The sequence below is a fragment of the Procambarus clarkii genome, chromosome 45 (genome assembly GCF_040958095.1).
Source record: "Procambarus clarkii isolate CNS0578487 chromosome 45, FALCON_Pclarkii_2.0, whole genome shotgun sequence".
NCBI lineage: Eukaryota > Metazoa > Arthropoda > Malacostraca > Decapoda > Cambaridae > Procambarus > Procambarus clarkii.
In genome coordinates this window covers 5928969-5956750 of record NC_091194.1, presented here as the reverse complement: position 1 = coordinate 5956750, position 27782 = coordinate 5928969, and the positions used below count along the sequence as shown (strand labels likewise).

Genomic DNA, 27782 nt, shown 5'->3' with positions numbered 1-27782 from the left:
CTGTCTGTCTGTCTGTCTGTCTGTCTGTCTGTCTGTCTGTCTGTCTGTCTCTCTCTCTCTCTCTCTCTCTCTCTCTCTCTCTCTCTCTCTCTCTCTCTCTCTCTCTCTCTCTCTCTCTCTCTCTCCCTAGTACACACCACACCGGTCACCCTTCACTGTCATATGACTGTCCCCTCATTCCAATCTTTTCTTCCATCTCCCCTCTGCTACTGTCACGCACACTCGCTTCTCCCGAATCCAGATTCCCCTCTCAGCCCCAGACTCCAGATTCCCCTCTCAGCCCCAGACTCCAGATTCCCCTCTCAGCTCCTGTATTCCCACCAATACCCGTCTCTCACCGCCCTCTCCACCTCCCTCTCCCACCCCTCTTTATCACTCACTTTTCTCATTTCTCCTCGCATTTGAATTATGCCAATTCAATTTTCTCTCCCCCCCCCACTCCTCTCCTCTTCTCTCTTCCTCAACTCCAATTCATTCTTACTCTCTCTCTTCTCATCCACTCGTCACTCTCCTACATTCTTCCCTTCCTTTCTTCCTTCATTGCCTTCTCTCCTTCCTTCCTTCCTTCCTTCCTTCCTTCCTTCCTTCCTTCCTTCCTTCCTTCCTTCCTTCCTTCCTTCCTTCCTTCCTTCAAAACTATGTCCCTTCTCCCAACTTGAGCATTCCCTGGTCTTCACTCCCCTCACCTCTTCTCCTGTCCTTTCCCCTCTTTCATCTCCTCTTCTCTTCCTCGAAGCGGCAGCTGCGTGAAGGGTAAGAGCTATCTCAAATTCATTTTCCTTCGTGTGTTGAATGGAGAGAGAGAGAGAGAGAGAGAGAGAGAGAGAGAGAGAGAGAGAGAGAGAGAGAGAGAGAGAGAGAGAGAGAGAGAGAGAGAGAGAGAGAGAGAGTTAGAGAGAGAGTTAGAGAGAGAGTTAGAGAGAGAGTTAGAGAGAGAGAGAGAGAGAGAGTTAGAGAGAGAGAGAGAGAGAGAGAGAGAGAGAGAGAGAGAGAGAGAGAGAGAGAGAGAGAGAGAGAGAGAGAGAGAGAGAGAGAGAGAGAGAGAGAGAGAGACAGAGTTAGAGAGAGAGTTAGAGAGAGAGTTAGAGAGTTAGAGAGAGAGTTAGAGAGAGAGTTAGAGAGTGAGAGAGAGAGAGAGAGAGAGAGAGAGAGAGAGAGAGAGAGAGAGAGAGAGAGAGAGAGAGAGAGAGACAGAGACAGAGAGTCAGGGAGAGGGAGATACAGAGAAGAGTAAGAAATATATATATATGAAAAATAAATAATCGATTGAAAAGGGGAAGACAAAAGGGGGATGAAACTGTGTCCTTTCGTTAAATTCATACGAGTCACCTAAGAACAAGGGACAGAGAGGAGGGGGGAGATAAAAGAGGGAAGGGAGAGGGGAGAAGAGGAGAGCGGGTGGAAGAGATACACAAGGCCCCATGCAGCTGGTGGGCGAGTCCACTCATCAGAGAGGGGGGAGGGAAGGGGGAGTGCTCTCATTACTGAGAAGTCCTTGTTGTTAGCACCGCTGCCGCCAGGAGGCGTCTCAGTAAGCTGTCAGAGTCCATTATAACCCCCTTAAGGGCTCTAGCAGTGATCTTATCTGCAGGTCAAGGCTTGGAGACCGGGGACTTGAAGGCTGAGGTCGGAGACAAAGGGCTGGAGAACAAGGGCTTGAGGCCAAGGGCTGGAGACCAGGAACTGAAGGTCAGGAGGGCAGAGACCAGATGGCGCTATTATCACAGTATCCGTCAACAGATGGCGCTCTTCATGTTAGTGTCCGTCAACAGATGGCGCTCTTCATGGCAGTATCCGTCAACAGATGGCGATGTTGGCAGTATGTCAACAGATGGCGCTGTTGGCAGTATTTGTCAACAGATGGCGCTCTTCATGGCAGTATCCGTCAACAGATGGCGATGTTGGCAGTATTTGTCAACAGATGGCGATGTTGGCAGTATTTGTCAACAGATGGCGATGTTGGCAGTATCCGTCAACAGGTGGCGATGTTGGCAGTATCCGTCAACAGATGGCGTTGTTGGCAGTATTTGTCAACAGATGGCGATGTTGGCGGTATCCATCAACAGATGGCGCTCTTCATGGCAGTATCCGTCAACAGATGGCGCCTTTCATGGCAGCATCCGTCAACAGATGGCGCCTTTCATGGCAGTATCCGTCAACAGATGGCGCCTTTCATGGCAGTATCCGTCAACAGATGGCGCCTTTCATGGCAGTATCCGTCAACAGATGGCGATGTTGGCAGTATCCGTCAACAGATGGCGGTAACTGTGGTTTTCACCAATAAATGACGCTGTTGGTTGTATCCTGTTAATAGTGGCATAGTAATGGCGGTAAAAGGCAATGCGCGCCACACATCGTTAAGGTAAACGCCGACAAATATCTTGACTTCATCTCTGGCCCCATACTTGGAGGCAGTTTGATGACAGTTTTGGTATATATGGAGTGTCCTGATATTCCTTCTGGCCCTTATCAAGGTATACAACACTACAGGTGAGCTATATACGTATATATGATAGCTTGAATGGCCCCCCAAGCCATAAATCACTGACTCTATGCAACCTGTTCTCACTCTAGGCTGTTTAAAGCAGCGGCCGTCCTCTCCAGACGCATTCATCAATTTTATTATACTGTGTATTAAACATTGGTTTGTTATCCTATATAAATTAAATTTATTAGACATAAAAAAATTATGTATAATTAGGCATTGGTTAGGTTAGGTTAAGTTGTGTTTGGGTTCTGTTGGCGATTATTGGTATTTGAAGTACGTGGGCAACCCGTCCTCGACTCAAGTCCATTACATCCAGCGGTCGACCCCACAGACAACAACAGAAGTGCACTTACATCGCATCAGGCTTGGATATCCATGTGCATGGGAAATAGGCTTACAGGTTCCGGAAGGTGAGAGGAAATGTCAACACTGTGGAGAAATGCCCGACAGACCACTGGAACATTATCTAACACAGTGCACAGTTACAAACCCGTTAAGATTTCACCTTCGATTCACCAGAGCAGAGGAAGTTGTTAAACACATATGGCAAAATCTTACTGAAGCGACCATACGAGTCATACATACTCATCCTCCGTCCAGGTAAAACAGAAACAAGCAACACTTAGTGGGCCAGCCAGAGGCTTAGGGCCCGCGCAGGATTATCCCTGCTAAAAAAAAAAAAAAGTGAAGAACTTGTTCAGAAAGTGTTCGAACGTCATCAGTTGTGAGTCGTGTGTAAATCGTTTTTCATTCATAAACAGGGGGTTTGGCGGGTGGATGGAATCACTTTTGGGTCTTTGTTTGGAGGACGGGCTGCACAACTGATGACGTCCGAACACTTCTGGAACAAATGCTTCGATGAGAACTTTTGTTCGAACCACAACACTGTAAATGCTTCACCCACGTACTACAAATACAAATAATCGCCAACAGAACCTAAACACCTAACCTAACCTAACCTAACCTATGCCAATACATGCACAATATGCTAATATATTATATTAATTTATATTTGAGAAAGTTCCTGTTTTGAATGAACAGCATGTTAAAATGGATGAATGCGTCTTTGGGGTCGACCGCTGGATGGAATGGAGTTGATCTAAACAGCATGTTAAAATGGATGAATGCGTCTTTGGGGTCGACCGCTGGATGGAATGGAGTTGGTCTGAGGACGAATTGCAACAAACACATAAGTAAGTTTGATGAGGGGCAAGATATGGTCCAAATCTACCCCAACATGGGTCTAAACATACCCTCCCCCCCCCCCATCAGTCAACACCTATTCCCATGCAGCTCAAAATACAGACCCCCCCCCCATCACCTACTGCTCAAAATACAGACCCCCCCCCCATCACCTACTGCTCAAAATACAGACCCCCCCCATCACCTACTGCTCAAAATACAGACCCCCCCCCCCATCACCTACTGCTCAAAATACAGACCCCCCCCCATCACCTACTGCTCAAAATACAGACCCCCCCCATCACCTACTGCTCAAAATACAGACCCCTCCCCCCCCATCACCTACTGCTCAAAATACAGACCCCCCTCCCTCTCCTACTGCTCAAAACATCACTCCCCTCAGCTTCACCTCTAGGTGAGTACCTCCCTCGCCTGCCCCTCATGCCCCTCATCGCCCCATCTCTCAGCCCCTATTGTGAGAGGATCGTCGAGGACGCCATTAGCAGCTCCCGGTGCTTGCGTGTTCCCGTGGTCCACACTTGACTCTTAATTAAAACTCCCAGTTAACCGACCACTAAACCCAAACCACCAAGAGTTTTCCTTACTTCCTGCGTTATTATTTTTTTTAAGCGACTCTATTTCTCGGTGGAGATTTAAACAATAAATGGAAAGGCATTTCCATTTTTTTTTTAAATTGCAGAACGTCGGCGATTTATTTGAATATTTATATATTTTATACAATCGTTATCCATTGTTTATTATTTGAACCAAGACAGAATGGATAATATTATATTTAAAATTGAATAAATGAATATTTAAGGGAATAAATTTCATAGAATTGAATAAAAAAAAATCCTTTGAGTAGATCGACTGAATAAATAAATCTTAAAATAAACACAACAAATGAAAGACATTTGGCAACACTTGAAGGCTGGAGAAATATGGAACAGAAAATTGCAACTCGTCGTCTATAAATAATAGAACCTTTTTTATCTCTTTGCATGACAGTAGAAAACATGGATACTTGCCTCCAAAAAGATAACTTAATTTTGTCGTCCAGGAAGCAACAGAGGTCGTCCAGGAAGCAACAGAGGTCGTCCAGGAAGCAACAGAGGTCGTCCAGGAAGCAACAGAGGTCGTCCAGGAAGCAACACAGGTCGTCCAGGAAGCAACACAGGTCGTCCAGGAAGCAACAGAGGTCGTCCAAGAAGCAACAGAGGTCGTCCAGGAAGCAACAGAGGTCGTCCAGGAAGCAACAGAGGTCGTCCAGGAAGCAACAGAGGTCGTCCAGGAAGCAACAGAGGTCGTCCAGGAAGCAACAGAGGTCGTCCACGAAGCAACAGAGGTCGTCCAGGAAGCAACAGAGGTCGTCCAGGAAGCAACAGAGGTCGTCCAGGAAGCAACAGAGGTCGTCCAGGAAGCAACAGAGGTCGTCCAGGAAGCAACACAGGTCGTCCAGGAAGCAACACAGGTCGTCCAGGAAGCAACAGAGGTCGTCCAGGAAGCAACAGAGGTCGTCCAGGAAGCAACAGAGGTCGTCCAGGAAGCAACAGAGGTCGTCCAGGAAGCAACACAGGTCGTCCAGGAAGCAACACAGGTCGTCCAGGAAGCAACAGAGGTCGTCCAGGAAGCAACAGAGGTCGTCCAGGAAGCAACAGAGGTCGTCCAGGAAGCAACACAGGTCGTCCAGGAAGCAACACAGGTCGTCCAGGAAGCAACACAGGTCGTCCAGGAAGCAACAGAGGTCGTCCAGGAAGCAACAGAGGTCGTCCAGAAAGCAACAGAGGTCGTCCAGGAAGCAACAGAGGTCGTCCAGGAAGCAACACAGGTCGTCCAGGAAGCAACACAGGTCGTCCAGGAAGCAACAGAGGTCGTCCAGGAAGCAACACAGGTCGTCCAGGAAGCAACAGAGGTCGTCCAGAAAGCAACAGAGGTCGTCCAGGAAGCAACAGAGGTCGTCCAGGAAGCAACAGAGGTCGTCCAGAGATGAGCTCAGACGTAAGATCCATCAAAGAGTCCAAATTATCTGGGATTGGCTGACACAGAGAAGATTTCCCCTGATTGGACGAGACAGAGCATATATGTTACCTGTGATTGGCTCAGACGCAGATGGTCCCGCTGATTAGCTTAGTTTTTATCTCTGATTGGCTGAGACAGTTCCAGCGGGTTGTTGAGGCTAGCGTAAGATTCTGACTTCTCGAGCGAGATATAAATTACAATCCCCAAAAATTGAGGTATTTTAGAGTTTGAATATAACATATATGTTGTAGGAGAACAGGTCCTAGCATGCTGCTAGAACCTGTTCTCCTAGAACAGGTGGCCCCAGTCAGTTTCCATCCAGTTAGGTAATTACTGCTATAATAGAGTGTAAGGAACGACCCTAACTGACCCTTCTTGCCCAGGACTGGCATTGATTGGCGGATTGTTCTAATAATGTGATTTGAAATGTATTTTAATTATATGAATTTAATTTATAAATCATAAAATTTAATTTTAGTTTGGAAAATATGAAAGTAATTAAACAAATAGCTACTAGAATTTAACCGGAGTAAATGCAATGGTATGAACTATTGTTATTATTCAGTAGGAATTATTCACAATTTTTCTTTTGATTCACTTACTTAGTATAAGATTATCCGAGACTTATGAGGTGTTACCTGTTAATACTTACCTAATGGTGTTTATGAGTGAGTGAAGCTCTAGCTCTTTATGCCCCGAATACCAGCCTTGTTGTACCTGTTGGGTTATAATTTAACTGTTCTGACGTTCGAGTGCTTTGTCGAGTCTGGCCTTAAAGATGTGGGTGGAGGTGGCTTCCACAACTTCTTCCTTCAGTGAGTTCCCTACACGGAACTCAGGAGCCGGTCGGTCGAGCGGACAGCACACTGGACTTGTGATCCTGTGGTCCCGGGTTCGATCCCGGGCGCCAGCGAGAAACAATGGACAGAGATTCTTTCACCCTATGCCCCTGTTACCTAGCAGTAAAATAGGTACCTGGGTGTTAGTCAGCTGTCACGGGCTGCTTCCTGAGGGTGGAGGCCTGGTCGAGGACCGGGCCGCGGGGACACTAAAGCCCCGAAATCATATCAAGATAACCTCAAGATAACCACGGGAAGATTACATTTCCATAATATTTGTCAGTTTTGTTTGTTATTGCAATAATGACAGACTGCTCTTCTATCAGCCTTTCCTGTGCTCTATCCCTTTGTCATCCCATCTGCAGTTGTGTATATAAATTTAATGCTATACTAATGGGCTTCTTTGGTGAAGTGGTTCTAATTGTTTCACAGCCAGTTCTGGCAGTGGGATTAGTTCATTAGGGTAATCACTCCTGCCTGATCCTCTCAATGACTGCTTCTGTAGAGTGGTTTGACCCATTATTCTGAACTCCCTGACTTTCCTGCCCCCTGCACACTGCTGGTGTCACTTTCTGGTGTCCTCCAGCTACTAGTTTTATTTCTGTGAGTTTCTTTGCTTCCTCTCTTTCCTCCTTTGACATGTCTTCACTAACGTATGCGTCATAACATGTCCCTTTATCCCTCAATTTCCTCCTTTCAACCACTATATATTTGAGTGGAGTAATATTCTCAAAGATCACTTTCACTGGTCGATTCTGTGCCATTTGTAACATACCAAGCCTATAGTAAACAGACACTGAGTCCTTTTATATTTGGTTTGTTTGTGCTTTTTGCTGCTTGTATTCCAAGTGATCAAGAACCATGTCAATCAACTGCTACTAACCACTAAGTATTTTTTTTCCACACACACACCCAGGAAGCAGTCCGTAACAGCTGTTTAACTCCCAGGTACCTATTTACTGAGAGGTAACAGGGACATCAGGGTGAAAGAAACTCTGCCTATTTGTCTCTGCCTGCGTCAGGAATCGAACCCGGGCCACAGGATTGCCAGTCCCGCACGCTGTCCACTCAGCTACCAGACCCCTTACCCCTTGTGTGTGTGTGTGTGAGAGAGAGAGAGAGAGAGAGAGAGAGAGAGAGAGAGAGAGAGAGAGAGAGAGAGAGAGAGAAAGAGAGAAAGAGAGAGAGAGAGAGAGAGAGAGAGAGAGAGAGAGAGAGAGAGAGAGAGAGAGAGAGAGAGAGAGAGAGAGAGAGAGAGAGAGAGAGAGAGAGAATAGTAAGACGGGAGTTAGTACATTAGACAACTGGCGGTTAGAAAGGCGGGGTCCAAGAACAAATGGCTCGATCCTGCAGCATGCACAAATAGGTGAATACAGGAGTGCCGGACGCAGGAGTGCCAGACGCAGGAGTGCCAGACGCAGGAGTGCCTGACGCAGGAGTGCCAGACGCAGGAGTGCCAGACGCAGGAGTGTCTGACGCAGATGGCAACACAGCCTGCCACCCACCTCGTCTCCTCCCGCCATCCATATCATTGCGACGTTTTAATTATTGGTAAAGTAATAAAGAACAATTAAAACATTAATTACACATGTTTTATCCGGATGTCATCATATTTCTATATGGATTTTATATTTTATCCGGCTGCACCCAGATTTATCGAACGCCTTGACGGAATGAGGCAGTTCACCGGTAATTAAGCTGAGACACGAAACATATTTAGGCACGTCGACAAGCGGCTCAAATAATATAGTCATTTATTTAGCTCAATTTGACCTCTGGTTTCCACTGATGAACCCAGGGTCGTAACAGTGATGTTGAAACTGCCTTATTTTCGGATCTAACGAGAGGTCACATTTAAGATCATGTGAGGTCACGGGGAGTCATATTAGGTTATGTAAGGTCACATTAGGCTAATGGAGGTCACCTTAGTCTTACAACTGACCTCCTCCAGGGTGTAACTTACAACAGCTGAACAAGCTGCACATTACCAAGATGGCCAGGGACACCTTGTTAATGGTGAAAGTCGGACGAGAGGACATAAGTGCAAGCTGGAAACGAAAATTAGTAGAAGGAATGTAAGGAAATACTCTGTACCTTGTACGGTCATCAAGTGGAATGTACTGAAAGAAGTTGTGGAAGCCACCTCCACCCACAACGTTAAAGGCCAGACTCGACAAAGCATTCCAGCGCCAGACACAGTTACATTTTAACGCAGCAGGTACGACAAGGCAGGAGCACCAAAAGCTATAGTTACCTATCAGTGACTCTCCCGTAGTGACTGATAGGCAAGTGCCACAAGACACGCTGGGTCTTGGTGCCACGCAGCTTCTCTACTGGCACTAGTGACACCTAACCCTAACTCTACAGGAAGGATGCTGCCAGTCAATGCGAGAGGAAGTTATAACATCAGAGGCCAGATCATGGTCTTCCTGCTTAACCAGAACAAGGGTGAACCACCACAATATACTCTCCTCTCTCCTTCACTATACAACAAATCCTCAGGAAAATATAGACAGTTGTGCCTGAAAAATCCACTTTTAAGTTACCGAGATACAGAAAGGGCAATAGACTAATTCGACTTTTCTATTATTCTATTATTTACTATTATTTTCTATTATTTCCTATTATTGAGCAGTCTTAGGCCTAATATTGGCAATCATATGTCTAGTGATGTACATTTATGTTCTATGCTAGGCCTGGGAGAGGCTTAGTTCTGTTGTTGCTTCCTTTCTTCGTCCCTCTGACACGATTCAGATTAATTGATCTAATGTACAGTTTATGTACACCGTCCCCGCTGTACACTGTCCCCACTGTACAGTGTACACCGTCCCCGCTGTACACTGTCCCCACTGTACAGTGTACACCGCCCCCGCTGTACACTGTCCCCACTGTACAGTGTACACCGCCCCCCACAGCTGTGGACAAGACATGATAAACATCTCCCTCAATCTCCCTCACTAGATGTATTCCTCCAAGGAGTGCCGGACCAACCAGGCTGTGGTGGGTATGTGGGCCTGCGGGCCGCTCCAAGCAACAGCCTGGTGGACCAAACTCTCACAAGTCGAGCCTGGCCTCGGGCCGGGCTTGGGGAGTAGACGAACTCCCAGAACCCCATCAACCAGGTAACCAGGTATAGTAACAACTCTAGCGTCTGGCGACATTATTGAAAACACATTTAAAGCTGCAAGCATCGACCATCGACAGGGAACATTCTCGTCTATTACATCCAGCCTGTTCCATCTCCTTGTGGGATGGCTCGTCTGTTCCATCATCCATTCCATGCCCCTTCGCATCTCTCTATCCGTTACTCTATCCATCATGAGTCATGTCATATCTCTTTCCCTTCATTCATTCATTAACCCTCCCCCCCCTTTCTAACTTTTACCTAATTTATTTCGCCCTTTCTTCTTGCCCGTTCCATTACGCCTTTCCCTTCACTATCCATTTTTTTCTCTCCTTCCCTTATCTCTATCCTCATATTTTTTCGTATTTTTCCCTCATCCCAAATCGTTTCCCCTCTGAGGTCTTCTTGCGGAACAAGTGTTTGTTATGTTCCTTCAGGATGTTAGGGCACGTCCGTCATCTTAACACATCGGCGTGACAGCTGTCCAACCCCCCTAGTCCGTCCCAACCCTCCTTCTGCCCCTCCCCACACACCACAACCACGCCCCACCCCAACCCACCACAACTGCGCCCCTCCCCACACACCACAACCACGCCCCACCCCAACCAACAACAATCGCGGCCCACCCCAACCCACCACAACCGCGCCCCTCCCCAACCCACCACAACCCCGCCCCTCCCCAACCCACCACAACCGCGCCCCTCCCCAACCCACCACAACCCCGCCCCTCCCCAACCCACCACAACCGCGCCCCTCCCCAACCCACCACAACCCCGCCCCTCCCCAACCCACCACAACCGCGCCCCTCCCCAACCCACCACAACCGCGCCCCTCCCCAACCCACCACAACCGCGCCCCTCCCCAACCCACCACAACCGCGCCCCTCCCCAACCCACCACAACCCCGCCCCTCCCCAACCCACCACAACCGCGCCCCTCCCCAACCCACCACAACCGCGCCCCTCCCCAACCCACCACAACCGCGCCCCTCCCCAACCCACCACAACCGCGCCCCTCCCCAACCCACCACAACCGCGCCCCTCCCCAACCCACCACAACCCCGCCCCTCCCCAACCCACCACAACCGCGCCCCTCCCCAACCCACCACAACCGCGCCCCTCCCCAACCCACCACAACCGCGCCCCTCCCCAACCCACCACAACCCCGCCCCTCCCCAACCCACCACAACCGCGCCCCTCCCCAACCCACCACAACCGCGCCCCTCCCCAACCCACCACAACCGCGCCCCTCCCCAACCCACAACAACCGCGCCCCTCCCCAACCCACAACAACCGCGCCCCTCCCCAACCCACCACAACCCCGCCCCTCCCCGCCCCACCACTACCACCCACAATGGACCACTACCATGGTGAAGGAAGAGGAGAACGAGAGGCGAGCAGCTCACTGGCTGGCCCATCAGTACCAGTCGATCGATCCAGAGCCAGACGCGCTCCAGACAAGGAATTTCCCCTCATCTACTCCCCCCGCCAGCACATCCCCACGCCTCCCCCACGCGCCCATGCCTCCCCGCGCCTCCCATGACTCCTGTACCACTTTCACGCCTTCCTCCAGTCTCCCCCTCCCCCCCCCCCTCCAGCTCCTCTGCTCCCCAAGATACATCTTCCTGGTTCCCTCATGCGTCATCCCCCCACATATCTCCCTCATACTTTCCTCACACCCCCCCTTATCTTCCTCACACCCCCCTCCCGTATCTCCCTCATACTTGCCTCCCCCCCCCCATGTTGTTCAAGCCTGGTGGAGATAAAAATCTGATCACGGAGTGTTTACCATTTATAGATTACTGGATGGAGTACCCGGCGTTGCCCGGGTCGACAGACACTTCCTTTTGTAGATAAGAGATTAATCACTCTTGCTTTCGTTTCAGTGAGTTCATTCAGAGTACTTTTGAGGTGGTTCGGTCGTTTATATGGTCTAGTGACTCCAAAGATTTCTTAATGGGTCCTGTAGCACAGTGGGTTTCGCAGTCGTTTCACACTCGAATAGTCCAGGCTTCGACTCCCGGGCAGGGTGAGGCGTTTGGGCACAATTTCTTTCATGAGATGCCTGTGTTCATTTAGTAGTAAATAGGTACCTGGGAATTAGGCAACTTCTGTGTGTCGCATCCCGTGGAAATCTAGTTGACCTAGCTGGGGTTCTTGCACCTAATTCCTCTGTTCACTTAACAGTAAATAGGTATCTGGGATTCAGCCAACTGTTGTGGGTTACATCCAGGGAAGATTATTACTAAGGGTGCTCGCGGCTGTAATCTCTACCTAACAGCGCACTATTACCTATCGGCTATTCATAGATCACTATTACCGATTCATCTCGAACCCATTGTTGATGTGACGATTTATATTGAATTTTGTACCTAGCTCATCAAGACTGTAACTTGCTTAGCTAAATGAATTATGGGGTTCAGTCCCTGAGCCCATTATGTGCCTCTGTAACCCTTTCCAATACCGCCCACAAGATGGGTATGGGGTGCATAATAAATGAACTAAACTAAAAAACGAATCATGGGAGACAATTTCTCCACACTATCCCCCGTTGCTAACAACTAAAGGTGAAGAATGTCAAGTATATGCACCGAGAGGCATGCCATCTGCACTAGGGGTCCTAGAAACATCTTAGGAGGATCCTGCAAGCCATAAAGAGTCTTACAAGAGGATCAATACCAGGAATATGCGAGTCAATCCTCTCTAAACCCGCTGATCCTTATGCTCCCCCCCCCCGGGCGCCAGTCCAGGGACCAGGCCGTAACAACACACACAATACTGTCCCGCGAGATCCCAGGGAGTCAGCCCAACCACCTCAACCCTCAGCCGCCCACACCGGGTATTGACAGATAACTACAATATTTCCTGCCTTTACGTTAGGGTTGATTAGGTAAGCAAGAGGTTAGGTTAGGTAAGCAAGAGGTTAGGTTAGGTAAGCAAGAGGTTAGGTCAGCAAGAGGTTAGGTTAGGTCAGCAAGAGGTTAGATTGTTGTTGTTGTCATAGATTCAGCTACGCGGAAAACGTTCCAAGCAGCACGGGCTATGGTGAGCCCGTAGTGGACTTACCTGGCACAGGAGCGGTGCGTGTCTGGGGAAGTGAGGTGAGGTTAGGTTAGGTAAGGTAAGGTAAGGTAAGGTAAGGTTAGGTAAGGTAAGGTAAGGTAAGGTTAGGTAAGGTAAGGTAAGGTTAGGTAAGGTAAGGTAAGGTTAGGTAAGGTAAGGTTAGGTAAGGTAAGGTAAGGTTAGGTAAGGTTAGGTAAGGTAAGGTAAGGTTAGGTAAGGTAAGGTAAGGTAAGGTAAGGTAAGGTAAAGGTTAGGTTTCATTTAAAGAGAATCGATGACGTAGCGCGATACTTTTCACCCTTGTTGTACCCTGGAGTGTGTCGTGTGCCCTCTAGCGGGATAACCACGGCAACATCTGCGCTCAAAACCTCTTGTAATGGAACTCAGGGTTCAGAGAAAGGTGTGAAAGCAAGGGTATAGAGAAAGGTGTGAAAGCAAGGGTATAGAGAAAGATGTGAAAGCAAGGGTATAGAGAAAGGTGTGAAAGCAAGGGTATAGAGAAAGGTGTGAAAGCAAGGGTATAGAGAAAGGTTTGAAAGCAAGGGTATAGAGAAAGGTGTGAAAGCAAGGGTATAGAGAAAGGTGTGAAAGCAAGTGTATAGAGAAAGGTTTGAAAGCAAGGGTATAGAGAAAGGTGTGAAAGCAAGGGTATAGAGAAAGGTGTGAAAGCAAGGGTATAGAGAAAGGTGTGAAAGCATGGGTATAGAGAAAGGTTTGAAAGCAAGGGTATAGAGAAAGGTGTGAAAGCAAGGGTATAGAGAAAGGTGTGAAAGCAAGGGTATAGAGAAAGGTTTGAAAGCAAGGGTATAGAGAAAGGTTTGAAAGCAAGGGTATAGAGAAAGGTGTGAAAGCAAGGGTATAGAGAAAGGTGTGAAAGTAGATTAAATACAACTTTCAAAGAGACAGCTGAAAGAGTGAATAATAGAAAGGAAAGATCAGAAAATAAAACAATGAAAGTAGAAAGCAGAGAAGAGAAAGTTTGAGATAAAGAATGACTCAGTCTAAATTATACACAGCAGCTCCAGCTAGCCAGTGAATGAGGCAGTGTATGAGGCAGGATGAGACACTGTATGAGGCAGTGTATGACGCAGGATAAGGCAGGATGAGGATGAGGCAGGATGAGGCAGTGTATGCAGGCAGGATGAGGCAGTGTATGAGGGGGGATGAGGCAGTGTATGCAGGCAGGATGAGGCAGTGTATGAGGGGGGGATGAGGCAGTGTATGAGGGGGGATGAGGCAATGTATGAGGGGGGATGAGGCAGTGTATGAGGGGGGATGAGGTAGTGTATGAGGCAGGATGAGGCAAGTCATACCCGAGGCGACAACGGCCCCAAGCGGCCATAACATCCGGATAATAACATCCCACAAAGCCATATGTAACCCGCTATAATCTTCTATACCATTTCTTATCCGGACCTTCACGGATTCATTTCCTCGTTACAACGGCTATTTTACCGGACATTACAGAGGTTATCGCCATCGTTGCCTGTATAAGGGGGTTCCGGATAAGGGGGTTCCGGATATGGAGTCCGGATATGAGGGTCCGAATGTAAGGGGTTCGGATTTGGGGGGGATCAGGATATAAGGGGGTTCGGATAAGGGGGGATCCAGATATGGGCTGTCTAGGTAGGTGGTCCGGATATAAAGGATTCGGATGTGGGAGTGCGGATATTGTGGAGTCCGGATATGGGGGGTTCGGATATGAGGGTCCGGATATGAGGGTGTGGATATTGGAGTCCGGATATGGGACAGAGAGGGGAGAGGGTGATGGGGGAGAGGGGAGAGAGTGATGGGAGGTGATAGTGGAAGATGATGGGAGAGAGGGGAGAGTGAGGGGAGAATAAATGTGGCGGAAGAGCGTGAGGGATAGAGGGAAGAGTGTGGGAAGTGTGAGGGGGAGTTTGAGGGGAGAGTGTGAGGGGAGAGTGTGAGGGGAGTGTGAGGGGAGAGTGTGAGGGGAGAGTGTGAGGGGAGAGTGTGAGGGGAGTGTGAGGGGAGAGTGTGAGGGGAGTGTGAGGGGAGTGTGAGGGGAGTGTGAGGGGAGAGTGTGAGGGGAGTGTGAGGGGGAGTGTGAGGGGAGAGTGTGAGGGGAGTGTGAGGGGGAGTGTGAGGGGGAGTGTGAGGGGAGAGTGTGAGGGGAGTGTGAGGGGAGAGTGTGAGGGGAGAGTGTGAGGGGAGTGTGAGGGGAGTGTGAGGGGAGTGTAAGGGGAGAGTGTGAGGGGAGTGTGAGGGGAGAGTGTGAGGGGAGTGTGAGGGGAGTGTGAGGGGAGAGTGTGAGGGGAGAGTGAGGGGAGTGTGAGGGGAGTGTGAGGGGAGAGTGTGAGGGGAGTGTGAGGGGGGGGGAGTGGGGTCATCACCAACAGTCATGGAAAATACATTATTGATTTTTGATCCACTGCTTCGTACTGTTGGCCCCGTCGTTTGTGGTGTGTGTGTGTGTATGTGTGTTTGTGTGTGTGTGTGTGTGTGTGTGTGTGTGTGTGTGTGTGTGTGTGTGTGTGTGTGTGTGTGTGTGTGTGTGTGTGTGGTGTGTGTGGTGTGTGTGGTGTTTGGTGCGTGTCTGGTGTGTGTGTGTGTGTGTGTGTGTGTGTGTGTGTGTGTGTGTGTGTGTGTGTGTGTGTGTGTGTGTGTGGTGTGTGTGGTGTCTGGTGCGTGCCTGGTGCGTGCCTGGTGCGTGTCTGGTGCGTGCCTGGTGCGTGTCTGGTGCGTGTCTGGTGCGTGTCTGGTGCGTGTCTGGTGCGTGTCTAGCACTTGATGCGCGTCCAGGGAATATCTGGCGGGAGTTTGGTGCGTGTCTAATACTTAACAAGTGTCTAATGTGGGTCCATAGAAAGTCATTGTCTAGGGCAGGGGGTGGGCAACCCTTGGTACGCGTGCCAAAAGTGGCACGCCAACGACTTTTTCCAGAACGCAAATCTCAGAGCTAGCCTTAAAAAAAATTAAATATCCAACTTCTTCACCGAATATATTTTAACTTCATAATATTAAAAACGCAATACAAAATAAATACTAACAAGTGTTTTAGTAATAAACAAATAGACAAAGGCCGTGACGAGGATTCGAACCTGAGTCCGGGAGCATCCCAGACGCTGTCTTAATCGACTGAGCTACGACATGGTCAAAAGAGTTGAAACCGAAGTTCTACTGAACTTACTGGATCCTGCAGCCTCTGGAATCCTCGTCACAGCCCTTGTGGATTTATTCATTTGATGCATCACGCTATTGTGGTTGCTGTGTGTAATCAGTAATAATAAAATGAAATAATAAAAAAAATTATTTCCCGGCCATCTGGCTTGGTTATATACTGATGTAAAGGTTTTGTCCCATTCAGTTGTTGCGTCACTCGCCAGGGGGCCACACGTCGGCTCACTCCTTCACTATCACTCTAGCTTGTTCAATAAACCCCTGAACTATATGTTTAACACATCTCTAACCCTGTCCATGGAGGACAGAAGAAAATGTGTATATGCTGCTTAGCATTGTAAATGTGTGGCCACGTCTGTGGTAGAAAAAAAAATCACTAGCTTTGTTGTACTCATTTTTGGTTTGTTTACCCACCAACCTACTATCATAAACCTTGGTAGATGTGTGAGTGTGTAGAGTCATTGTGATGAGATTTTCTAAACTAACTTAATATTACACTTGAGGGATAATATCCTTAATTGTATTTTCTTCTAGTGCGCTTTACCCAAGTCAAAATATTATGAGATTGTGCACTATAATATATTGGGGAAACTTGAAAATTTATGGCTGATTGATCTGATATAAAATGCTTAAACAAAATATTCAGAATTATTATTTACTCTTTTTTGCTGATGTTAAAAACTGTTTCTTTAAATTGTGTGGGCGTATATGGCAGCGAGAATTACCTTTACAGGATCACACCAAAATATCCACACTGTCAACAGGACACAACGACCTTTAAATCAAAATTCCGTCACTAAATTTTACATTCATTCAATCTTACCTCACTTACAATAATCACTCTCAGAATATTCTTTGATTTTACTGCTCTAGTGTGAGGTTATTTAAAATTCAAATTCAAAATTCAAATGTTTATTTGTACAAGGTGTGTTACAAACATTGATGGATTTATAGAGCTAGTACATACAATACCTAAAGCCACTATTACGCAAAGCGTTTCGGACATATTATTATTTTCTATTAATTGAAAGGTTCTCCCGATACTTAAAAGACACCAAAATATGATATATTCCCAAACGTTTCCGTTGGTACGTGAGAAATTTTTGCATAAAAGATTTGGCGATTTTGGCGCGCACGCTTTAAAAGGTTTCCCCCGCCCGTGGCCTGAGGCATATCTGGTGCGTGGCTGGAGTGCGTGACAAATACATTCTGTGCGTGTCATATTGTGTTTGTTGACTGTTCCCTGTACGTGTCTGCTGTGATGCTCGCCTCATGCTGCACCCACAGTCTCCCACAGTCACTCTCTCAACACCAGACACGCACCTGGGTCTCTAACGCAGCAGCTGTCTAACTCCCAGGTACCTACTTACTGCTAGGTGAACAGGGGGCATCAGGGTCAAAGAAACTGTTCATTTTTTCGCCATCGCGGGGATCGAACCCCAGACCCTAGGGTTACGAATACCGAGCGCTGTCCACTCAGCCACCAGGCCGCTGTGTCTGTGTGTGTGTGTGTGTGTGTGTGTGTGTGTGTGTGTGTGTGTGTGTGTGTGTGTGTGTGTGTGTGTGTGTGTGTGTCAGAGAGAGAGAGAGAGAGAGAGAGAGAGAGAGAGAGAGAGAGAGAGAGAGAGAGAGAGAGAGAGAGAGAGAGAGAGAGAGAGAGAGAGAGAGAGAGAGAGAGAGGGGAGAGCCATCAGTGTACCTCACGTACAGTACTGCATTGCATGCATTGCATCTCATTGATCCCCTGTGTACAGCACTGTGGAAGAGTCGCATCCCAGCCACACCCCTCCGACCAGCCAGCCACACCCTGGCCTCCCCCCCCTCCCCCCTCCCCAGCAAGCCACAGCCTATACTGTCCAACAGACAGAACGGGACCCCGACCTTCCGTCAACCCAGCCTGTGGAAGGGGGAGAAGAGTTGCCCCATCCCAGTTGTCAAGAGATGACGGGGACAGCCTGTCAGGTTCACAGGGGTGGAGGGGGGGAAGAGCCTCCCCTAATTCATCCATTATTCATATCCTGTCCTTCACTGTACTCATCTACCTATTGTTGGTACTCGACACTCACAGCTACACCTCAGGTGCTTATCACAACTGTATATCACTACTGATGAGCAACGCAAGTTATTCACCACAACAGCTGTTCACCATAACAGCTGTTCATCACAAGTTATTCATCACAACAGCTGTTAATCACAACAAATATAAAAAGTTAAAAGTCAGAATGCACTGAAAGAAGAAGTTGTGGAAGCCACCTCCACCCACAACTTTAAGCGGTGTACCTTAGAGGACTCTACGAAGAACTCGAACGCCAGAACAGGTACAACACGGCAACAACAACAACCTATACCTATAATAGGTTAAGTAATAATTGTAATTATGAAGCAATAAGATGCTTATCTAAACATACTAAGAAGGTTAGGTAAGGTCGGTGTTTTCTATGAAGCTTTTCAAGGTAAACTAGTATGTTTAGTATGTCACATATGTACGTATTTAATAAGTCAATATTGACTATACAAAAGTGCGAGAACGGGTTGATAGTCACTGATAGGTGAGTACACGTCTCCCCCTCCCCCCCCCTTCCCCCCAACACACACGCTAGCATACACTTATCTCCTTTCCAAGCTCATATTTTTCCATCACATCATTAATCCTAATCAGATCCTGGGCACGGAAAGGTGTGGTCATTTTTTTCTGTATTCAAAAGTACATTTTCCCTCGATATTTATTAATTTATCTATTTGTATATTTTATAGGAATAATAATTCTTCGAATTAAATAAACCGGTGATATTTTTTAAATGTAAAATCATAACATTTTAAGTAATTTGATTTTGAAATTTATTTTAATAGTTTGGATTTATTTAGATGAGTAAATGGTATAAATGGAGGAGAGGGGGAGGGAGAGAATGATCAGGCTTGGACGGCGGTCGGGGATTGAACGCCGACCTGCTGAAGCTCTACCGTCCAGCCCAAGTGGTTGAGAAATGGAGGAGATGAAGGTGGAGAAGGAGGAGGAGAAGGAGATGAAGGAGGAGGTGGAGAAGGAGATGGAGGAGCAAGGGAAGAACCACGAGAACTAAGGGTCGACGTGAAACCTAAACTGGTCTCCGCATCCATATCCCTCCCCCCCCCTCCCCCCTCCGATACCCTCCTCTCAGACTAATTAACCAAACCGCTGTTACTATACCACTATACCCCCCCCCCCCACACACACAACCCCCCCCCTTATACCCCACCGCTGTACCTCATCCCAATCAGCCTCACACCTGGCCCCCGGCACACCTGGTCCACACACCTGCCGCTGAAACACCCGCCTCACACACCTACATCCGCCGCTGGTTACATCCAAGGGCCTCACGCTCTAATTATGTCGGTATACGCCCTTTATAATCACCTGTCTCTTGCACATGACCTAGCCGCTACCACGCCTTATATATATATATATATATATATATATATATATATATATATATATATATATATATATATATATATATATATATATATATATATATATATATAATTTTTTTTTTAAATAGGGAAGGGAGTACCACCTCTGGCTGGAAGAAGGGGGACCCATAGCCTCGGAGGAAACCACACATAACGCATTGGAGGGAATGTAGGTCCCCTCCACTACAGTTTCTGTGTGCTTTTCTCCTACCACCCCCTTCCCTTTTTTTTTTATTTTTTTTTTTTTATTTTTTTTTCTTTATTGTCTATTTAAAGGTTACAAAACATACAAGACAAATGCCTAAAGGTTATGGATCTCTTGAAGCATGGGGGGTGGGTGGGGGCGGGTGGAGCGTGGCTGAGGGAGGGGGGGGGGGGTAGGGGAGTGGAACAAATGGAGGCAGTAGGCCGTAGAGACGTAGACAAGTCGACATTAGCGGTTTGGTTGTAAGGTGGTTTCAGGGCCACACCCTCTTCCTCTCCTTCCCTTTCCTTCCTCCTTTTCTCCCTCCCACTCCTTCCATTCCCTCCTGGATTGTCAAGGGTGACACCGGAGAGGGAGGGAGGGAGAGAGAGAGAGAGAGAGAGAGAGAGAGAGAGAGAGAGAGAGAGAGAGAGAGAGAGAGAGAGAGAGAGAGAGAGAGAGAGAGAGAGAGAGACACTTATCCGTATGCTGGATCATAGTCACACGCCTCACCCCGGAACATAATTACAGCACTAGTGACCTCCGGATGCAAGTGTGAATGTCGCTCGCCGTCACCCAGGGGGCAGCCAGCGACACCGTTAGGGCTACCAGGTCTGCCGTCGGGGGCTACCAGGTCTGCCGTCAGGGCCTACCAGGTCTGCCGTCAGGGGCTACCAGGTCTGCCGTCGGGGGCTACCACTGTCAGGACCGCCGCCAACGCACCCAGGGCCGGGGGCTACAATGGGCACTGGCGGTGTCGACACTGCGACACCGACAGCCGCGGCGGCGGCGGGGGGGGGGGGGGTGTGTCGGCCAGACTACTACCGGAACGTGGCACCAGGAACCCGACTGTCCAGCGGGCCGACGACGCCTCACAGCTGGTCTCATATAAAAGCTCACAGCTGGTGTATATTTGTATGTTTGTATTGATATCTTTATAACCAGGTATACACACTCCTCATATCCCAGCTTCTTGTCCTCATATCCCAGCTCCTTGTCCTCATATCCCAGCTTCTTGTCCTCATATCCCAGCTTCTTTTCCTCGTATCCCAGTTCCTTGTCCTCGTATCCCAGCTCCTTGTCCTCATATCCCAGCTTCTTGTCCTCATATCCCAGCTTCTTGTCCTCATATCCCAGTTTCTTGTCCTCGTATCCCAGTTCCTTGTCCTCATATCCCAGCTCCTTGTCCTCATATCCTTTCCAAGTGACTTAGAACTTTGTCCTCATAATTACTTTCCCTTACCTTTCTCCGCCATAATTACTTTGCCTTTTCCCCCCGTAATTACCTTCCCTCTGTCAATAGACAGGAAGACAGGTGTTAAAAGACTGTCAGAGCGTTTATTGTGCTCCACTTCTCAGAGGGAGTGATGTTTCAGTTTTCATTTCTCATATCTGGGATGTGACATCTGGGATGGGATACCTGGAATGATATATTTGGGATGGGATACCTGGGATGGGACATCTGGGATGGCACGAGTGTAGAGATAGCCTAAGCTACTTTATCCTTTTTAGATTTATTTAATTATCTCCATAAACTTGAACGTAGGGTTGGAACATCTGGGATGGGATACCTGGGATTTTATTGTATATTTTTATCCATTAAAATTTATCCAATTATCCAATTCTATATGTTTATCCATTAAACGCGCCCAACTCTCAAATTCTCGACTCTTGCTAATTTACAAATGCATCCCTTGATTTATTTATTCCGCTCCCGTTTTCTGTTGACTCGTACTGCTGGGAAAGACTAAAAGCGCGATTTTTTCACCGCTATGATTTTGCGTATTTATTTTATCCTTAGGGCCAAATGCAACCATTATGGTAATGCTGTAACACCAACGGATATGTAAGAAAAGATTCCCCAAATATACTGAATTGGTGGACCGTTCGAAACCAGAGAAATATGCCAGGAATGTTTATATCTGTGGCAGTTCAAAAATCTGACCTAAGCAAACATGGCCGCATAGTATAAACAAAGTGTAACCAGAATATCCCATTCTATTCTGGCGTATATAACAGCAGTACGTTAAGGGGGGGGGGGGGGGGTTGGGGAGAGCCTCCAGCCACAGCTGGTGGCGTAAATATTTGCCTGGGTGGCATAAACCGGTGGCGTGCCATCGGGTTTAGGTGGCAGTAATGATGGCGCCCGGGCCTCTCTTCCACGTCTCCCTCAGGAATGGTGGCACATGCTTGTCGTGTCTCAAGCCTGACTCACTCTGGTTGTGGGAGATGTGCCGTCTCACGGGGGAGGTGTACCGGCTCTCTGGGGAGGGAGGTGTACCGGCTCTCTGGGGAGGGAGGTGTACGGGCTTCTGGGAAAAGAACGGTGCCCATGCAACCACTTGGACCATCTGGGATCGACCATCGACCCTGCAAGAAGCGAGCGACCTAGTGGGTTGCTGTACCCACAAGTCAAACTGGTTGATCGCTATGAGGACAAAGAGCTGTGATATGAGGACAAGGCGCTGGGATATGAGGACAAGGCGCTGGGATATGAGGACAAGGAGCTGGGATATGAGTACAAGGAGCTGGGATATGAGGACAAGGCGCTGGGATATGAGAACAAGGAGCTGGGATATGAGGACAAGGAGCTGTGATATATTAGCCATCTGTTGTTAATATCTGGACTGACCAGAAACGTAGGGACCCAAGCAACCCACCTAACCAATCGAAGCCGATGCAAAGAAAATGTCAATATTACGGTACTTTAATGTTTACTAATACGTCGTGTTATTAAAGGATTCAATCAGGTTTCACCTACTCTTACACCAGTCATGATTCCTAATGGTGCTGCTGCTGGTGCAGTTGGGATTGTAACGTACGATTACGTTACGTTGTTGAGTATTTTGACCAATCCACACACTAGAAAATGAAGGGACGACGACGTTTCGGTCCGTCCTGGACCATTCTCAAGTCGATTGTGAGAATGGTCCAGGACGGACCGAAACGTCGTCGTCGTCCCTTCAACTTCTACTGTGTGGTCTGGTCTGTACTGAAGTTAACTAGCTGAATCACTGTGGAAATTATACTGATAATTACTCGATTGATTGATTGATAAAGATTAAGCCACCCAAGAGGTGGCACGGGCAAGAATAGCCCGTAAGATAATTACTAGCTTCTTGACTGTTTATATTATTGGACTACACTTCAGCTTCCTCCAATAGGATGGAAGGAACGTTACCTGTAATTAGGGAAAAGATTTGAGTAGTCTTAATTAGTGCTAATGAGTTTGTCATTAAGGTAATGTGTAATTGGAGCGATTATATTGTTTACTCGCTACAGGGTCTTAGTTAGTGGGCCTCCTGGGGTAGAGGTCATGGTCCTCGCCATTCTGGGGTAGGGGTCATGGTCCTGGTCATGGGCCTCTTGGGACTGTAATATCATGGTGCTTTGTGTACTCTACTAATCCCATATGATTATAGCTTATCGTGATGCCTGTATCTCCTGTTTGTGTATGAAGCAGAGTCCACACTCTGTCATTCGACGTTATCTGCCAGGCCCATGATCCACCAACCACTCACGAAACCTGTACATCATTCCTTAATCAGATTCCAGATTCTTTATTATACATCCCATACCCATCCCGTGGGCGGTGGTGGAAAGGGTTTCAGAGGCACATTATCAATTCAGGAACTGAACCCCATAGTTCATTTAGCTAAGCAAGTGACAATCTTTTGAAGCTGATTACACAATTATTAATGTTATATATTCATATACATATATTCATATACATATATACAATCATATATATAAATACATATACACATTAATAATATTTTTATATCACAAGTGATTCAACACAAGCCACTATACAAGGCACTTTACATCTATGGTGAGTCAGACAGTTACTAGTGTTGCTCCACACCCACCCAACTGGGCGGCAGCTTTACAGTCATGTGCAGCATTACCTATAGTAAGCAAATTTTGGATACTTCGCCAAGATTCCTGGAAATACATCATTATGAATGAAGTGCTTACGCATTTCTTGAACTCCATTGATGGCGCTATCCCTGAATTCTGCTATTTCTTTACATTCCATTATATAATGATGCAAAGTATGCGAGTAGTTTTGCTGCTTGTACACTATCATGTGACCTCTGTCATGTCACCCCTAGTTCATTGCCTTTCTAAAGAATATAATTTAAGCTTTGTCAATCTTTCTTCGTATGACAGATTTCTAATTTGAGGGATTAATTTTGTCATCCTACGCTGGACGCATTCTAGTGAATTTATATCCATTTATGTATGGCGACCAAAACTGAACTGCATACTCTAAATGGGGTTTTCAGGTGGTTACAGAGTGGTTATAAATAGAAGCTGCCTCGTATGGGCCAATAAGCCTTCTGCAGTTACCTTTGTTCTTATGTTCTTAGGAGGAGGAGTTAAGAAGGTACAGGAGGTAGACAGGTAGGTAGGAGGGAAGGTAGGTAGGCAGGTAGGGAGGTAGGGAGGTAGGGAGGTAGAGGGAGGTAGGGAGGTAGGCAGGTAGAGGGAGGTAGGTAGGTAGAGGGAGGTAGGCAGGTAGAGGGAGGTATGGAGGTAGGCAGGTAGAGGGAGGTAGGGAGGTAGGCAGGTAGAGGGAGGTATGTAGGTAGGCAGGTAGAGGGAGGTAGGGAGGTATGGAGGTAGGCAGGTAGAGGGAGGTAGGGAGGTAGGGAGGTATGGAGGTAGGCAGGTAGAGGGAGGTATGGAGGTAGACAGGTAGAGGGAGGCTTCACTCCAGGACTGTTGTTAGCTCCATGGTTGTTAACATAAGACTTATATCCACATCAAGCAGATAAACATTGGTCTCTGTAGTGCGGGCACCAGATACCCGCTCAGTAGTGTACATTGATAACTAAATTTGCGTAGGAGAACTGGGGAGTCATTCAAAATCAAATTCAAAAACTTGATATCTTGATTGTATATTTATAACTGAATTTATACAGAGTTATAATATATTTATCAATGTCATAATTACAAATAGGGTAAATTACAGCGTAACACGCATTCATTAACGGCCTTCTGCAGTTACCTTTATTCTTATGTTCAAAAGAATCGAGGAAACTGTAGAAGGCCTATTGGCCCCTACGAGGCAGCTCCTATTTATATCCATCTAAACTCATTCATATACGTGTGTAAACTACGCTTGAAACAATCAAGGGATCCTACGCCTAGTTCAAGTTCAAGTATGTTTATTGAGATAACAAAGAAATACATCTCAAAGGGATAGAGTAGCTTAGGCTATTTCTACCCCCCCCCCCCTATCCTACGCCTATTATGTTACCGGTAATTGGGTCCGCAAATCAACAATCCTGTTACCGAAATAGTATTTACCCAGGTCTTTCCTAAATCTAAATGTATCCAGTTTATACCCATTGTTTCGTGTTTTGTCTTGTATCAACATAAGACAGAACACGAAACAATGGGTATAAACTGGATAAATTTAGATTTATTCAGATAAATAAATTTAGAAGTCTTCTGCAGTTACCTTCATTCTTATGTTCTTATATTATTAAGGTGTTAGGGACCAGACCACACACTAGGTGAAGGGACGACGACGTTTCGGTCCGTCCTGGACCATTCTCAAGTCGATTTCAATCCTGGACCATTCTCAATCGACTTGAGAATGGTCCAGGACGGACTGAAACGTCGTCGTCCCTTCACCTTCTAGTGTGTGGTCTGGTCAACATACTTTAGCCATGTTATTGTGACTCATCGCCTGCATATTATTAAGGTAGTCGTAATGATGACCGAGCCACTCACCAGAAGATGAAGCGACGACGTTTCTGTTCGTCGAGAAAGTTTATCAAGTCGTACGTGGTATGACTTGATGCCACTTGATAATGGTCCAGAACGGACCATTATCTCTTCATCTTGTGTGGTTTAGCGAGCATATCTTCAGCCACATTATTGTGACTTGGGATGGAAGTTCTTGAGTATGAGAGCTTACACCTGACCGTCCCTCTGGTAGTTGGCCCTATATGTAGCCCGCTTGGGGTCACCTACACCCAGTGTGTTCTCAACTAGTGTATTCTCCCTGACTCCTCCTTCACATCAGCGTCTCTGCCATGGGTTTATCCGCCTCTAATGCTTCCTACGTAAGTAAAGATCCACGTTAGAATAGATTACGGGCTCACCATAGCCCGTGCTACATGGACACTTCGTCCTGAGTAGCTAAATCTTTAACAACATCAACAACCTTAGAATAGGGGAATTTGATTCAGTAGATCCAGGATCTATGCAACAACTTAGGAAACTCACTCTTAGTTCCTCTATCATGAATGACAGTTTCTCAAAATGGCGGTTTTGTTTTATTTAACATCTTATGACTTCTTAAGCACAACGAGGTTGTTTATAACAATAACCTTGAGTTTGTGAAGTTTTCAAACTCTTAAATTCTTCAAGAGGAAATATGTACATTATTTCGTAAAAGATGAATCTTAATTTGAACCTGAAACCTTAATTTGAACCTTAATTTGAAATGTTGTATTGTGATATCGAGAAGGATACCGAGTATCCTTGTGATAAACATAATGTATCTTGTTGCCCAAACCACACACTAGAAAATGAAGAGAAGACGACGTTTCGGTCCGTCCTGGACCATTCTCAATCGACTTGAAAATGGTCCACGACGGACGGAAACGTCGTCGTCGTCCCTTCACTCTCTAGTGTGTGGTCTGGTCAACATATTTCCGCCACGTTGTGACTCTTCGTCTGCACGTAATGTATCTGTTGCTCCTCCAGGAATGCCTGCTGCGCCAGCGTAAGGCCCTCATGACTGAAAACTCTATCCTTGAGTTAACTGTGAGCGCTCAGAGGCAGCGTCTCGCCTTCCTTAACTATGAGATAGCTCGTCTTGACCGAAGTAAGTGATATACCAACTGGCTTAATAAAGTGATATACTCCACGACAGGCAGCTCCTGTCTATGTTGACCAGACCACACACTAGAAGGTGAAGGGACGACGACGTTTCCGTCTGTCCTGGAACATTCTCAATCGACTTGAGAATGGTCCAGGACGGACCGAAACGTCGTCGTCCCTTCACCTTCTAGTGTGTGGTCTGGTCAACATACTTCAGCCACGTTATTGTGACTCATCGTCTGCAGCTCCTGTCTATATCCAAATGCACATTGTTTAACCTACGCCTGAAACAATCCAACGATCATGCTCTCTATATTAGCGTTTCTTTATCATTATTTTGTATGTTAATGTTCCTTTGTATCCGTCCCGTGTCTCAGATAGTGCTGAGGCCAAGCGCTTGATAGAGGAGATACGAAGCCTGATCAGTCGTAGAGAAGACAGGAAGCCTAAGGAGGAATGATGAGTCCCCCGACGCTACGGACACCATGGAATCTGCTGGTTTACTTTAATGTAAACCTACGAGTTCGCTAGTGGTTACTTACTAGTAATGTGTACCCACTAGTGCACTAGTAATGTATACCTACTAGTGCACTAGTAATGTATACCTGATCGAGCTATCAGGTTCTAATGGATGGAAGATCTCTAGTATTATAAACCTATTAGTTTACTTGTAATGTATTCTTTGGTTTGAGTCAAATAAAAAAAAAATGACCTGACAATATTTTACAATTTCTTTCCTAATATATTTATGAACAGAATTATGACATTAATTGGTTTAACTAATTCCTAATTAGGAATTATGACTTAACAGAACAGTTTTGACTAGACAAATAGCCCGACTTTTTAATCAAGAGATAGAATATGCTCCAATTAGAATATGCATCAATTATGGTCGCCATACTGTACAATGCACACATTCCTATTTGAACGCAGGCATAAAGTTTATCTTACAAATTATAAACCTTCCATATGAAGAGCTTGACAAGGCTTAATTTATAAGCTTTAGAGATGCATGTATTTCTTTCATCAACACGTCTATGTTGGTGGGGATGAGGACAGGTTGACTAGTTTATCAGGTAGGTTCGAACCCTGGTCACTTTCGCTCCTGTGGATTTTGATTTATCGTTCATTGATATATCTGTGTGAAGATATAGTATTGGTAGGTATTATGTAGGGCTCGTTTTAATCATATATTGTTAACATCTTGAACAATTTTTATTATTATACTGTATTCTCTCCCTCCCTTCACCGGAATTCCCCTCACTCAAATTCCCTACTCTTCCAACTACTACGTGTAACTACCCATTTCCCCTTCCTCAGTATTGGATTTCCCCCCTTCCATTCCCTCTTCACTTTCGATTAGATTGATAACAGTATTGGATAACATTATCGAGATTTCCTCATTCTATTTACATAGAATACTATGTAAAGTATAATTCTATTTACAT

General features: G+C 46.6%; 1 long non-coding RNA gene across 1 annotated transcript; it reads left to right on the top strand.

The window, feature by feature from the left end:
• Positions 1-2364: 2364 nt before the first annotated feature.
• Positions 2365-27144, top strand: LOC138350353 (uncharacterized). The gene is made up of 3 exons (XR_011222053.1): positions 2365-2490; positions 26218-26338; positions 26712-27144. It is a non-coding gene; the product is annotated as an uncharacterized lncRNA (long non-coding RNA).
• Positions 27145-27782: the final 638 nt, after the last annotated feature.